Source organism: Lynx rufus, unplaced genomic scaffold, assembly GCF_022079265.1.
Source record: "Lynx rufus isolate CCGP_SWC_20201006 ecotype Redwood Valley unplaced genomic scaffold, mLynRuf1.p SCAF_8, whole genome shotgun sequence".
NCBI classification, from domain to species: Eukaryota; Metazoa; Chordata; class Mammalia; order Carnivora; family Felidae; genus Lynx; species Lynx rufus.
Window position 1 is genome coordinate 118753146 of NW_025814896.1, and position 14407 is coordinate 118767552.

The following is a 14407-nucleotide window of genomic DNA, read 5'->3' on the forward strand; positions in this document are numbered from 1 at the left end:
GTGTCTCCCTCTCTCTCTGCCCCTCCCCCGTTCATGCTCTGTCTCTCTCTGTCCCAAAAATAAATAAACGTTGAAAAAAAAAATTTAAAATAACCATAGATGAAAATAGTGGTGTCTCCATTCAACCAATATCTGCTAAGCCAAGCAACTACTATATACCCTGAACCTTCATGGGTTCTGGGGATATAGCAGTGAGCAAAACAAATCCTTATCCTGTACTGTAATAAAAACATATTGAACAAAGCATTCAGCCTTGGACGACACATACATAAACCCATACAGATGATGCTGGCCCAAATATTTTCACCACAGAGATGTATCATTTTGTCTGCCCAGAACAGCACCTCCCTTTTTTGAGGGAACAGCTCCTTCCCCACAACAACGTGTAATTATGGAAGGAACTGCCAATCATGAGTATTGTTCCAGTGTTCATAGGGGTGAATGTGTAACCCAGGCACGGCCAGTCAGAGCCCTGGGAGCCCCTTGGTCACTGATGGCCAAGGAATAGTCACATGACCCAAGTTGAAGCAATCAGAATGCTCCCATTATTTTTTCTTCTTCAATCTTAAATCTAAATACATAAATCATACACGGATATGTTATCATCCAAAAAATTCAAACGTGACAGTCTCCTTCAATTCCCATTCCTTAATTCCTCATCAAACTTATTTCTTTTTTTAATTTTTGTTAACGTTTGTTTATTATTGAAAGACAGAGAGAGACAGAGCATGAGCAGGGGAGGGGCAGAGAGAGAGGGAAACACAGAATCCAAAGCAGGCTCCAGGCTCTGAGCTGTCAGCACAGAGCCCGAGGTGGGGCTCGAACTCACAAGTGGTGAGATCGTGACCTGAGCTGAAGTCAGACGTTTAACGGACTGAGCCACCCAGGTGCCCCCCTCATCAAATTTTTTTCTAAGCATTTGGATATACTTTGAAATATATGTGATACACATACACATAGACATATCAATTATTTCAAGGTTTTGTTTCTGTTTTTGTTTATGCTCAAGTGAATAGCAATATTGTACGCATCATTCTGCACATTACTTTTTTCATTTATCAAGACAAGTTAGGAGTTTATGTCAGTACATACTTCATTTTTTTAACAGTTTCCATATACTCAGAGTATAAAATATACATATCGGGGTTTAAAGATGAACATTTAAGTGATTCCTAATTTTGTTCTACAAAGAACATTTCAAATAACATCTTTGCCTATATTTCTGTATGCACATGTGTGAGATTTACTAATCTGGATTTTGAGAAGAAGTGGCACCATCAGATCAATAGTACCCACACTTAAAATCATAATACAAGTGTCACATTTTCCTCCAAAGGGACAACTTACCCCACCCCCCAGCAGTGTATCAGAGCGTTAAGGTCGCTATTTTCCCATCCCTTCGCCGATAGTTGAGATTAATGAAGTCTAACATTTTTGAAATCTGACGACTAAAAAATGGTATGTTGCTGTTTGTCAGAGCCTTCTACCGGAAGCTGGTGGGAAGATCTCTCTTCTTTCTGGCACAGCCCTGAGAGCTGCGGATGTACTAACACCCAAGAGGGGAAGGTGAGTCCCCAGGGTGGCCACTCCCAGAACCCAGTTGTTCCCTCTCTGCTGTCTCCACCGTCAGCTTATGAGACCAACACTTTCCCCTTGGAGGCTCAAGCTAATTAGAATTGTTCCTGTTACTTTCAGCCAATAAACTGAACTCCTGATTAAGATGTGTCATGACTGTTGTGTCTGTCATCTTTGTCCCTGAGCTCACAAGGCAACTGAGAAGTCTCTCTTTGCTCCTTGCCTTTTCTCTTCTTTCCTCTTCTCTTTCCTTGCTCTCCTCATTCACACATCGCTCACCAGAGGCACCACATTCAGCGGTCCAGCTCACAGTGCAGACTTTTGAGGGGAGGGCGGAGCAGAGCAGCAAACAAACCCACCCGCAACAGGCAACAGGCAACAGTGGAAGGAAGGAGAGCATTTGCCTGGCTTCCTACTTGGACTCTTCACAGAATGAGCACAGGCACTCTTAGTACCCAGTTTCTCTGCTTTGGTCTTGTCAGAGATGGCCAAGGTCAATGTTAACAGAGGGATCAACTCCTCTGTTTTAAGGGAGAAATGAAAAAGAGGAAAAGGAAGTGAAAGCAGGATTGAAAAGATGCAGTAGAAGAATCTGCCCTCCTTTTTGTTTTTAATTATCATACTCCCCAGCACTGAATGAAAACCATTTTGTTAAAAATCTACATTGCAGTTACAGCTTTAGTGACAGACACAACACAAACACATAAACACAGGCTGTCAATGTTCTTTTGATGGTAGCGAGTGTTTATTGTTTTATTTTATTAACAAGAGTGAGAACAAAGTGCTAAACTATATCCAATCTAAAATAAAAGGGGGGCGCCTGGGTGGCTCAGTCAATTAAGCGTCGGACTTCTGGTTTCAGCTCAGGTCATGATCCCTGAGTTCAAGCCCTGCATTGGGCTCCGCGCTGACAGTGTGGAGCCTGGTGGGATTCTCTCTCTGCCTCTCTCTTTGCCCCTCTCCTGCTTGCACACTCTCTCTCTCTTAAAATGAGTAAACTTTAAAAATAAATAAAATAAAATAAAATAAAATAAAATAAAATAAAATAAAATAAAAGGGAACCTTTACTCCCACAGGGACATCATCTCCCAAGTTTGTAAAACTCTAGGGCCTGGTCTTCCCCTGCCTGAACTAACACTGAAAGCAAGACGCCATCAAGTGTGTCTCTGGTTGACATGACCCATGGTGCTAGAGATCTGAGCAAAAGTCCTTTCAGATACGAGCTCACTTCACCCTGGAACAATTCTGAGAAGTGGAAATGGGATAGAGACGACACCACCATGTCAGAAAGCAGGAGCCCTGCAGATCAAGGCTGTGTCCTTCAAGGTCAAACAATGAGACAGAAATGAGACAAAAAGCCTTCCCTCCCAAGCCTGTGCAAAACTGTGGGAGAAAGGCTGGCCAGACGGGGAGCTTTGGTTGGGGAGTGGAGAGAGAGACCTGTGCCCCCAGGACAACTGCAGGGTCAAAAGGAAACGTGGGAGAAGGATTCACAGAATGAAAGGCTGTGAGAAGAGCCACATCGCTTCTCACCCCATCCCAGGAAATCTTCAGTAAAATTAGCCCCCTACTCTACATTTGCTAGCAAAGGATTTTTTTTTTTTCTGGAAGCTGGTAAAGGGGCTAAATTTTGCATTGCATTTGCTGGGGTCAAAATAGCCAACTCACGAGCGAGAGAAGACAATCTGTGTATTCTAGGCATCACATCTATTCTATCCTGCAGTATCCCCAGATCTAGAATACTGTCTGGCATGTAGTGGATGCTCAGAAAATATTTCTGGAATAAACACATACAACTCAACTCCTCACATGCACAATTTCAGCCACACCCACCGCTGTGTCGTCCTCCTTCAAAGTCTGGTTCAACATTCACAGAGACTCTGCTGTGACTGACCCACACCCTCACTCCCAGCACTCAGCACCGGGGTTCTGCTGCCCCAGGGAGGTCATCTCCGCTGTCCACTCCGTGCTCAGGGAAGGGGTACTGAAAAGATGTGTCCTAAGGAAGTTCTCCAAGCTCCTCCAGTGAGAGCTGCCTGCCTGCCCCTTCTGCCTGTGGCCGGGGGCAGAGCCATGGCCCCAACCATCCATCCATCAAAGCATGGCCTCAGGTCTGCCCCCTGCTGTGGAAATGGAGAAACTTCACCCAGAGCACCAACTCCCATACTTCTCAGAGCAGCAGCCTGGCTGATCACCTTGCTCTGGGCTAGCAGGGAGCCTCAGCATTCCGGGCAGACTTGAATCTCTCAGCCCGTTTGTTCACCTACAAAGGAGAAAGTGGCTACAAATACCCTCCTTGCTCACTTGACAAGGACATGGTAAACGTCAAATGAGGTCAGACATGTGAAAGCCTCTTGAACTCTGTAAAGCCCAGGCCAGGTGTGGCATTGCCGTTTAAAAAAAATTTTTTTTAATGTTTACTTATTTTTGAGAGAGAGAGAGAGAGAGAGAGAGAGAGAGAGAGACAGAGTACAAGCAGGGGAGGGGCAGAGAAAGAGAGAGAAACACACAGAATCCAAAGCAGGCTCCAGGCTCTGAGCTGTCAGCACAGCAGGGTTCGAACTCACAAACCGCTAAGATCACGACCCCAGCCGATACCGGACGCTTAACTGACTGAACCCCCCAGGTGCCCCACGGTGTTGCCATTTTTAAACAACTACCTTTAATTCATAGACCCAGGGCAGAGCTGACATCTCCCTTTTCCTCCAGTCCTCTAGTCCCAGGCCCCTTGGGCTACCTGCTGGGCCTGGATGTGACACCCTGGCAGACGCTGCTGACCAGAGGACAGCCCTGGTACCTCATTAGCTAGGTCTCACAATCAGAAGCAGCAGCCTGTCCCCACCCAGGCGGAGAGCCACTAGCATGTGGAAGGCCACACTAGCTTGGGTTAGACGCCTGCTGGCCTGAGCCAGAAGTTGAGGGCAAGCAGGGACAGAGCTTGTCTCCCCAGGCGACCTGAGCCCCAGGTGAGGTCCCAGGGCAGGGTGAGGGATGCAGAGACTGTTCTTAACATGGTCTCAGACAGAGGAAAATCCCCAGGCCCTGGTAGGCTGCAGCAGTGGGACACACCAAGGGTTGCCAAATTTAGCAAATAAAAATATAGGGCAGACATCCAGTTAGACTTGAATTTCAGATAAGAATCACATACTTTTAAAATGTAAGTATGTCCCATGGAATGTTTGAGATATACTAAAAATTATTTGTTATTTATCTGACTTTCAAATTCAACTGGGCATCCCACATTTTACCTGGAAACATTACCCTCTCTGAATTCCCCAGGGCTAAAAGGGCTCAGGGAGTCCAGTCCCTCCCCAGAGCCTGCAGCTACAGCCCCCTGGCTGCTCTGGGAACTCTACTGAGAGGCCACTTCCAAGACCGGGTCCTCACTTCCTGAGTGGCGACCCATGCAGCCCAGCATTGGGTAGCAGAAGGATCACGACAGAGGGAAGACCCAAGGGTCCTCTCAGGTCCTTTTACCTGTGAACTTCCGTGAGACAAGAGTAACATGTCTCCTTCACAGGGCCTTGTCACGGGCAGGCAGGTGCCCTAACATTACACCATGCCCTCCTCCTGTGAGACTACTGTCGCAGGGGCCGCACCTGCCTTTGCTCAGCAGATGTAGGGGGCCCCAGTGTGCCTCCCTCTTCCCTGAGCCACTCATCTACTGCCCTGCTCCGGTCACTGTCTATCAAGACTTCTGGCCCCCTTTACCATAGAATTAGCATAAACGATTTACTCAGAGGTGACGCCACCCCAGGAGCTGCTGTCCACAGGCGGACCATCCGCTCTCAACTGAACTGCAGAGAGAGCCTCCTAGCTGCCCTGCTCCAATTCCCTGCCACACCAAAACCAGGGTCCCCTGCTTAAAATCTCTCAAGGGTTTCCCATTGGTCTCAAGATAAAGTCAAGACACCTTGTCTATCTTCTGCCCCCATGTAGATGTATTTCTTGTTGTACTACAAACCAGCCAGCACCGTCCCTCTTCCCCAGCTCACTGTCCAACCAAATGCCTGGCAGTGCCCTTGCCAGCTCCGCCCCTCCCTCGGCATGCCCCAGTCCACCCCAGCCCTCAATGCCCCTCACTCATCCTTTTACAATGTCTCTCCCTGTACAGTGGTGATACTCGTCACCCTTCCAGGCTTCGTAGGGTCTTGGAGAGAATCAAGTGAGAAGAGGGATGTAAAACTATCTTGTGAGCTAGAAAGTTTTGTGAGAGGTAAAGAACAGAATGGCAGTTGGGTGGTGTAGAAGAGCCTTGCAGGCTGACTTCGGACGCCCACAAGAAGCACAGGGGACAACCAAGTGAAGGCACCAAGGAAATTATGGCAATCTAAGCGGGGAGGTGTGGGTGGGTGGTGCGTAGTGTCTGGGTGGAATAGCCATAACCCATGCATGAGGTCTGGGCTTCAGAGGAACCCCTGGAGAGGCAGGGTTGGTGATGGGAGTGCAGGATAGGGGGGCTTTGGCCCCTTCCTTCCAGCTTAGCAGGATGAGTCATCCGAATGTACCGGCCCAAATCTCACCCTCCTCCACTCGAGGCTGAGCAGAAATGGTCCAGAGGATGTGCCCAGAGTGTGGAGACAGCAGTGTAGAAAGTGAGTCACAGAGCTGAGTCAGAGCCCACTCAGCCCTTTTCAGGGCTCTGACGAAGGCTGTGCCAGCAGAGAGGCATTCTTCTAGCCTTGCCCCTTTCCAAACACTACACACACACACACACACACACACACACACACACACACACACACCACTCCAGATACATGAACTCATAACATGCTTCCCCTGACTGCTAGCCTCACTTATTTCAAAGTTGCAGTGAAATCCTGGGTCTCCCATATAATGGGCCTTCTTCACTCTATCTCTCTCCCATTCATTCATTCGTTCATTCGTTCATTCATTCATTCATTCATTCATAGTTCAGATACCAGGGATAAAAACCCAGTTCTTGTCTTAAAGGACCTCTTTGCCAGGCAGGGGAAACAGTGTCCATTCAGGCCCTGCACTGCAGAGGAGGGGGAATGAGCGAGCTGGGCCCCGACACAGCCCCTCAATGTTGGGATGAGCCAGGAAATGACTGCTCACCATCCAGTCCCAGGACTCCCAAGTCTGGGGCCCTCTATCTCCCAATGAAAGCAATCGGCCTAAGGATGCATCTACACAGATTTAAACAACATTCTTCTTCTCCCAGTTAACATGGAGACATTTACACATGCAAGCATAGCCTAAGCTAACTGCTACAAAACAGGTTCTTGTCTGATCTGTCCGTTTTCAGTGTGAAGACTGAATTTTGGCTTTGAGTCTGTAACAGAAAGAGCCACCTGCTTATATCAGAGAATCTACAATATCAGAACTGGGAAGAGTTAGAAGTCCTCTCCTTCTAGTCTAACTGCTTCTTTTACAGAAATTGAAACTCAAATCCAGGGAGGAGAAAGGAAGCGGAGTTCTTTGACAATTTCCATCCATTTTCCAGTCTTTAAACAAACATAATTTTTGCTACAAAAATAAACCACATTACAGAAAGAATGACAAAGAAAACCACATTAATCCCAACACTATAATATAACCATTGGTATCATTTTGCTGCTATTTCTTTACAGTTTCTTTTCAGACAAATGTAATCATACGTGCATATAACTGTGCGAACTACTTTTTTCATTAGACTTTACCTTCTAAGCATTTTCACCATGTTACTAGAGTCTTCATAACCATCATTTTTAGTGAGCATATAATATTCCCTCAAAAAAAAGATGGTCATCATTTTTTCCCACTTACTACGTAACCGTTTCTTTACTGAAAGGCATTTAAGTTACGCCCAAAGTTTCACTCTCCTAATGCTAAATATTACTTTTTCACTTATTTATTTGCTTGGGTCAGACACACACTCCCATAAGCGGAACTGCTCTGAGGCAAAAAGCATGAACATTGGTAAGTCTCCCAGGACATAATAACAAATCGCTTTTTCTAAGACCGTACTCATTAACACAGGGGTCTACTTACACTGCATCCTCGCCTTTCATTGCACATCATGGCTTAAAGTGAAATCATAACTTGTCCATTTCAACGAATGACCAAAACATAAGCGTTCCAAGCTTCTGGCCCACCAACTCCCCGCTGACTTTTGGAAATGACAATCAAGTGTGTACGGACACACACAAAGATGTCCCCTGAAGAGCATGACAGTGTGATATGTACAACTGTGTCAGAGTCTATGCAGAGGCACGCCATGGGGAAGGACTTCTATATTTTACTTTGCACACTTCTCTGTTGCTTTAATTCTTCACAGGGAGCGTAGTACTTGTATAATCAGCACGATGACAAAGATCTTTCCGGATATTTCGGAGAGAAAAAAAGCTTGCAAAAACTAGCACCTCCTTTTAATCTGCTGAACCAGAGTGCCGGTTCAGTGCATGCTAAGCGTTACCCAACCTTGACTTTTCTGTCAAATGGTGGTGATACTATTAATGAATGCCGCAGGGTGACACTACTAATAACATAGGCTATTGTGTCACTTCAATGAGATCATCCCTGTAAGACTGCTTAGCACAATGCCTTGCATTTAGTAAGTATTAAAAATGTTAACTATATATTATTATTTTATTCTGACTTGTCTTTTAGTCCCCTAACCCACAACCTTAGCCACACTTCTTACCACTTATTCCCACTTAGCTCCCAGGCCCCAGGGAACAAAGCCCATTTGAAGCCACATTAGCCACATACCTTTCCTGAGAATTCTGTTTGGCAAATCATAAGCCATTAACCCAGGAGCAGTGCAAAGGCATAATGAGGGCGGGAACCAGAGGCTCATGTACGTGTGTGGGCAGCGCACTTGAGCACGAATGAATGCCCATTCCATTCCAGATGGTGACAAGGACGCACAGCATTTGAAAATGGCAAAAATGAGAGCACTTATTTTCAGTAGAGCAACAGCTGGGGGGAAAAACACCCAGAGAAGTAAAAATTAAGAGTATCTGATTTTTTTAAGAACTGAAATCTCAAAGCACCCATAACGCTTAGAATCTCAAATATCTTATGCTTACTTTCAGGGAAAAAAAATAACAAAACAAAAATCATTTTTAGAAAGAAAAGCTGAGTAGAAGGGCACTAAGCTAAGAGGCAATAACAGCAGGTGAAGTTCAGCAGAAGGGACCCTGCAGTCAGACCACTGGGGGCCCAAATCCTGGCCCTTCCACTGGCCTAGCTCTGTGAACATGGCCAACTTAATTTATTTCTGTGTGTCTCAGTTTCCTCACGTGGAAAATGGGGATAATAAAAGTACCTACTTTTCTAGTAGGGGGTTGTTGTGAGGATTAAGAGAGTTAATATGTAAAGGCTGGCCAGGTACTATTTTTGTATGTGGCTGTGTGTCTCAGCCCCTACTGCAGCAGCCGGCCCCCTGCCTGGCAAACGCTACGGCCAGTCAGGGAACCTCTGTGAGGGTCCCCATCCGTGGAGGTGTCCACGGAAGGAGGGCCAGCCCCCATCTGCAGGCAGAGTTTTTGCTTGGGCTCAACCCCTCTGGAGAGAGTGGTCCGGTGAAGGAACACCCACACCCTGCTGGCCTTTTTGCAGGCGCCAGGCTTTGACAGTCTCGCAGAGATGGGGGGTGGTGACTGGGTCAGGGGTGGTGGAGGGGTCTTGCAGTCAGGCCCAGGGAGGCTGACCTTGAGGGTTGTTGCTCCTAGAACGACCTCTGATTGGATTGCCTAGGAAGGCACTAAGGGCCTCCCGGCAGCTTCCGGTGTGGAGGTCAAGCTGCTGGCAATCCAGAGACCAGGAGGAAAGCAGGCAGGGCTTTGGGGGAAAGGGGAGAGATGGAGGGGCTCGTGTGGGAAAAAACAGAGGAGGAGGGGGGAAAAGGGGAGGGTTAAGAGGAAGGCAGTGGGTGGAGGAGGAGGCTGGAGGCAGCGGGGAAGGCGGGAGACCAACGTGGGGGAGGGGATATTGAGAGGGGGGAGGGAAGGAGGAGGAGGAGGTGAGAAGGAACCAGCAGGGAGGCAAGCGGGCCTGAAAGGGCGGCCCCGCCGTCCCATCTGAGTGTCTGTTCACTGAGCAGCCCCCCTTCCTCAGCAGAAAGGCAGCCTCGGCCTTTCTGGCCTATTCTGGCCTTTTCTGTCCTGATTGCATCCACACGCGCCTCCGACGCACTAGTCAGGCAGCCGCTGGGGAGGACTCGGCAGGAGCCTCAAATGCCACCTACTCCCCGGCCTCTCTCCCAGTTGATGCTTCTATTTTAGGCACCACATTATTTCCTGCTGTGATTTTTTCAGCCTTCTAATTCGGGCTCTGAGGTAAGCCGTGACATCCGCTCCGGCTCCCGCAGCCTCCCCCCTCCCGCCCCCTGGAAGCGGCGATGCGACCCTTCCCTGGGCGGCCACCCCTGCGCCCCGCGCTGCGCAGCACCGGGGACTTCAGGGAGTCACTCAGCCACAACGGCCCCAAAGGAGGCTTTATGAGGAGGGCTTTACACCCCCCTCCTCCCCACCCCGGGACCGATGAAAGGCTCGCTAGAATAGATCTCTAGGCAAGGGTTTAGAAAAAAATGACAGGGACCAGGTATAAATTATGCCACTGGGTCTCGGTAGATGCTTGGGAATCGGTGGTTTTCAAGTCTTTTTTGGACAAAAGCCCCTTTGGGAATCTGATGAAAGCTATGCACCCTTTCCCCAGAAAGTGTCCACAATGCAACCCCACCCCCCCCACCCCACCCCCACACAGACCCTGAAATTCTCTCATAATGTCAGGGTCCGGTATGCCACTCTAGGTGTCCAAGGACCCTAGGTCAACAGCCCAGCTCAGAGGCCCCCATAGAGCATCTCACAGAGCAGCTCCTCTTGCCAGTTTCCTCCCAACCAGACTCACTTCTCCCTTCTTCCTTTCCTCTCCTCCTCGGTGATCTGCTTCTTTATATTTAATCAAGGTGTGTTTTTAAAGGCGGCTTTGTATGTGCAAAGATTTCACCCCCAAATGGGCTAAAGGAGGTCAGATTGTAAAGTGCTTACTTGGGGTAGTGGACTCGCCCCTCATCTCCGGTCTAGATTATTTCCTGGGTCCTGTCTAAGTGGTGGTAGGAGAGACGTGGCACTTGGACTTGAGCAGATTTGCACTGGAATCCAACACCTGGTAGCTTTGTACCTTGACGTCCCTGAGCCTCCATTTCATTTGCACAGTGGGAACTCCATTAATAAAGTTTCCCTCACAGGACTAAGTGAGGCGGTGCAAAGGGAGGCAGCTCTCAAAGGTATTTCTCTGTCAAGGGAGGGGCGGGGTCCAGTTTACTTCTCAGTCACTCAGACCTCGTCTGCTGCCCTGCAGAGTAGGCAGCACCCAATAAAGTTTTTGTTTTCGTTTTTAATGCTGATGGGAAAAATGAGTCCTAAGTAAGGAAGTGACGTGAGATAGCTCCAGAATGATGAGTGAGAAGTCAAGAGCCCATCCCCAAGCAAATGGAGCAGCCAGCATGGAAATCAGCCTTTGTAATCTGGCTCTGGATTCAGAAGCTCTCCTTTTCCCACACCTGTTAAAAGGGCCCCTCGTTCTCTTCCTCTGTCTACGGAAGCCTTCCCTACCACCTACAGACCCGCCTCCCTACCCCCCCTTCCTTGGTCCCTAAGGTGCCCACTGTCGATTGTCTTCGTTCCTTCCCCCAGCCCTGTGAGATGCCTCTACAGTGCCAGAGTCACCTCTACTTCCTAAATATGCGTTCTCAGTGTGATGCCCTCCTCAGTGTCCAGTTCAAGGACCTTTTCTCAGTTCCCTGCTCTCTTGACTTCTGGACCTGTTTCCTGACATTAGACACGGCTCTTCTCAAGCTCTCTTCTCCTGAGCTTCGACAGCGATACCCCAACTTGGTTCTCTTTCTGCCTCTCTGATTGCTCTTTCTCTACCTTGGCTCTCTTTCTCCTCTGCACCTTTCTAAGGGTGGCTATGCCCAGGGCTCATCACACTGCCATCAGTTCCCCCACCCTTTGCCCTCTGCCCTTTGGTGGCAGTGATGCTGGTGGTTTCAGCTATCTCATCTGTGCTGCCAGCTTGAGTTGCAATCCCAGCTTCACCTGCCGTTGTCATCTCAAAATCAACATATCTAGAAATGAATTCTTCATCTTCGCCCAAGTCAGCTTTCCCTCCTGGCTTCCCTTTTCTGTTTGGGGTATGACATCCCCCTGGTCACCCAGGCACAAAGGTGCCATCAACTTTGACTCTTCTGCCTTCTCCTCCCACCTCCACACCAGCACCAAATCTTGTCCATCCCTTTGGGATCTCTCTGGCATCCATCCCTTCCTTCCCTTTCCCACCTCCGTTCACTAGCTCTCAGCTCTGATGGCTGTAGTAGCTTCCTGGCTACTTTTTCTACCCATAGTTTCTCCATTCTTTAAAATAGGTCAACTTTGGGGCACCTGGGTGGCAGAGTCGGTTAAGTGTCTGCAAGATCATGACCTTGCGGTTCGTGGGTTCTAGCCCCACGTTGGGCTCTGGGCTGACAGCTCAGAGCCTGGAGCCTGCTTCAGATTTCTGTGTCTCCCTCTCTCTCTCTCTGCCCCTCCCCTGCTTGCACTCTGTCTCTCTCTCAAAAATAAATATTAAAAAAAATGTTTTTAAGTAGGTTAACTTCTGAGTCAAGACCCATCTCCATTATAGCTTTCTCAACCATCTGAACTGCTTTAGCTCATCTTGCCTGTTCCAGTCACTTTGCCAGGGCATCTGATCTTGCCAGGTATCTCTCCTATTGTTATTTAGCATCTCACATTTTTCACCTAAATTGGAAGCCCCTAGAGCTCTTTCTCAGCCCCTGATCTGAGCTCTCCCAGGACCAGCCAGGACCCCTGGTGTTGCACCCTGGCACTTAACGCGAGTGCTTCTGACTCCTCAGTGTGTCCCCTATTTGGTCTGGGTCACTTCAGCCCTCTTTTTTATGAACCAAGGAATGCCCTTCACCATAAAGCAGAGAACCTAAATTCCAATGCCCAGAGGGACCAGCAGGTCATGAAGACAGGCCAAGTATACAATGACGGGGTGATGGGAGATGGCATCTAGGTCCCGTGTCCCCAGTTGGAGGGGTGGCTGCTACTCGGTCCTCCTTCATTGCCATTGGGCCAGGTATAACTAGATTTTCCAGCTTTTCAAAAGAAACAAATGTGGATTTTTATGGGAAATTTCCCAACTTTTAAAACACTGTGCAAGCCAAACACAACACCACCGCAGGCTAAATTCGGCCTGTAGGTAACCCTGGACATAAAGGTTTTCTGCATCGTAATTATTCTTGACATGGCAGAAAGCACTTTGGACTGGGAGCATCTAGTTACAGTTGAGTCGGTAAGAAGCTGTGTGACCTTGGGTAAGTTACCTCCTTTGTCTGGGCCTCAGTTTCCTCATCTGTACACGAAGGATCCTATTAAATGATCCCCAAAGCCTTTTCAACTTGGTAATTCCGTGGTTCCTCAGTTCATCCTGAATGGTGGGGGAAATGCCATTGAAGTAAATCGTCTGGTTATGAGATTTACCATAAATACACACTGAACATAGATTACCACATTTGACAGAACTAGAATACAATAAGGCATTGGTTAACAGAGATTCTCCAAGGTTAACTGGAAAATCCCCTTTAAATCAAGCTTATTGTTGTAAGACTTTCTAAAGTACTGGCCTCCAGTTTCCTGCCTTTCTAAGCACAGGAGATGCAGCAATGCTGGGTGAGGGGAACTGATGAGTCAATGTCTGGGGGCGACTCTGCCACCTGGGCTCATGCGGGCGGCAGCTGAGCAGGCTGGGAGGTCTCTCAGGCCACTCCCAGCCAAGGAGCTGCTAGCGCTCAAGGACCAGTGGCTGAGGCCAGAAGATAACTACACTGAGGCCTCACAGCTTCTTTGCAAAACTCGGACTCCTGAGTTTAACATCCACTTTGGGAGCAGACCGCAGCTGTAAGCTGGGATTTAGTTGAAAATTGGCCCTGCCTGGGATGTATGTCGAGGCTGAATGTCATGAGCGCCTTCCCACCAAAAACAGTAAGAGCTTTGCAGCCCAACAGATCTTAGTTGGAATCCAGACTTCCAGTTCTTAGCTGTATGACTTCAGGCAAACACCTTAACCTTTCTGAGCCTTAGTTTCTTCATCTATAAATTGAAGAGAACAACAGCCTCTCCTAGAGTTGTTACAGGACTAGGGAAATAGCGTCCGCTAAGTGGCTCACGTGGTGTTTGAAGTTTACTAAGTGCTAGTTAAATGGAAATCATTATTCTACTAGGAAGTAACACCTTTTATCATTTAAAATCCACTCTGATTCTTTAGTTTTTTTCTTAGTAGGGTTAGAAAGTAAATACCAGTCACCTTCTACTTTCCACAACAGACATTTGAGAAACCAACTGTTTACAAGATTAGATGTTGTCTCTAGCTCCCTCCTCCCTTCCATCCTGCCCTGTCATCCTGAAATAGTGACACCAGCCTTACAATCAGAACCAACACTTCCATCTTGCAGCCACCATACTAATCACTGGTTCAGTCAAGAACATCAATGGATGGAAAAGTTTGGTGAGAGCAGTGTATTCACAGGCTTAAAGTATCTCTCCTTAAATTACTGGTTAATGATAAAGGGAAAAAACCAGTAACTTCACAGTGGAGAAACCTGGCAGACACCTCCTTAACCAAGTTTTTGAAGTTAATGTCACCAATACTGGAACAAGCAGACATCACGTGGTTCCCAGTAGGATGCACTAAGAAGGATAAAGCATCACTTCTCTGAAACTCCTGTCCACAAACACCTAACCTGAATCTAATCACAAGAAGACATCACACCACACAAAGCTGACGGACATTCTACAAAATGGCCTATACTCTGGAGAAG

General features: G+C 47.8%; 1 protein-coding gene across 1 annotated transcript in view; it reads right to left on the bottom strand.

Annotated features, from left to right (window-relative positions):
- Nucleotides 1–12611: 12611 nt before the first annotated feature.
- The window catches only part of SLC4A1AP (solute carrier family 4 member 1 adaptor protein), a 43112-nt gene continuing 41316 nt past the window's right edge, over nucleotides 12612–14407 (bottom strand). Inside the window, exon 15 of the transcript XR_006960262.1 lies at nucleotides 12612–13017. The gene's annotated coding sequence lies outside the window, so the exon portion shown is untranslated. The remainder of the gene's footprint in view (nucleotides 13018–14407) is intronic.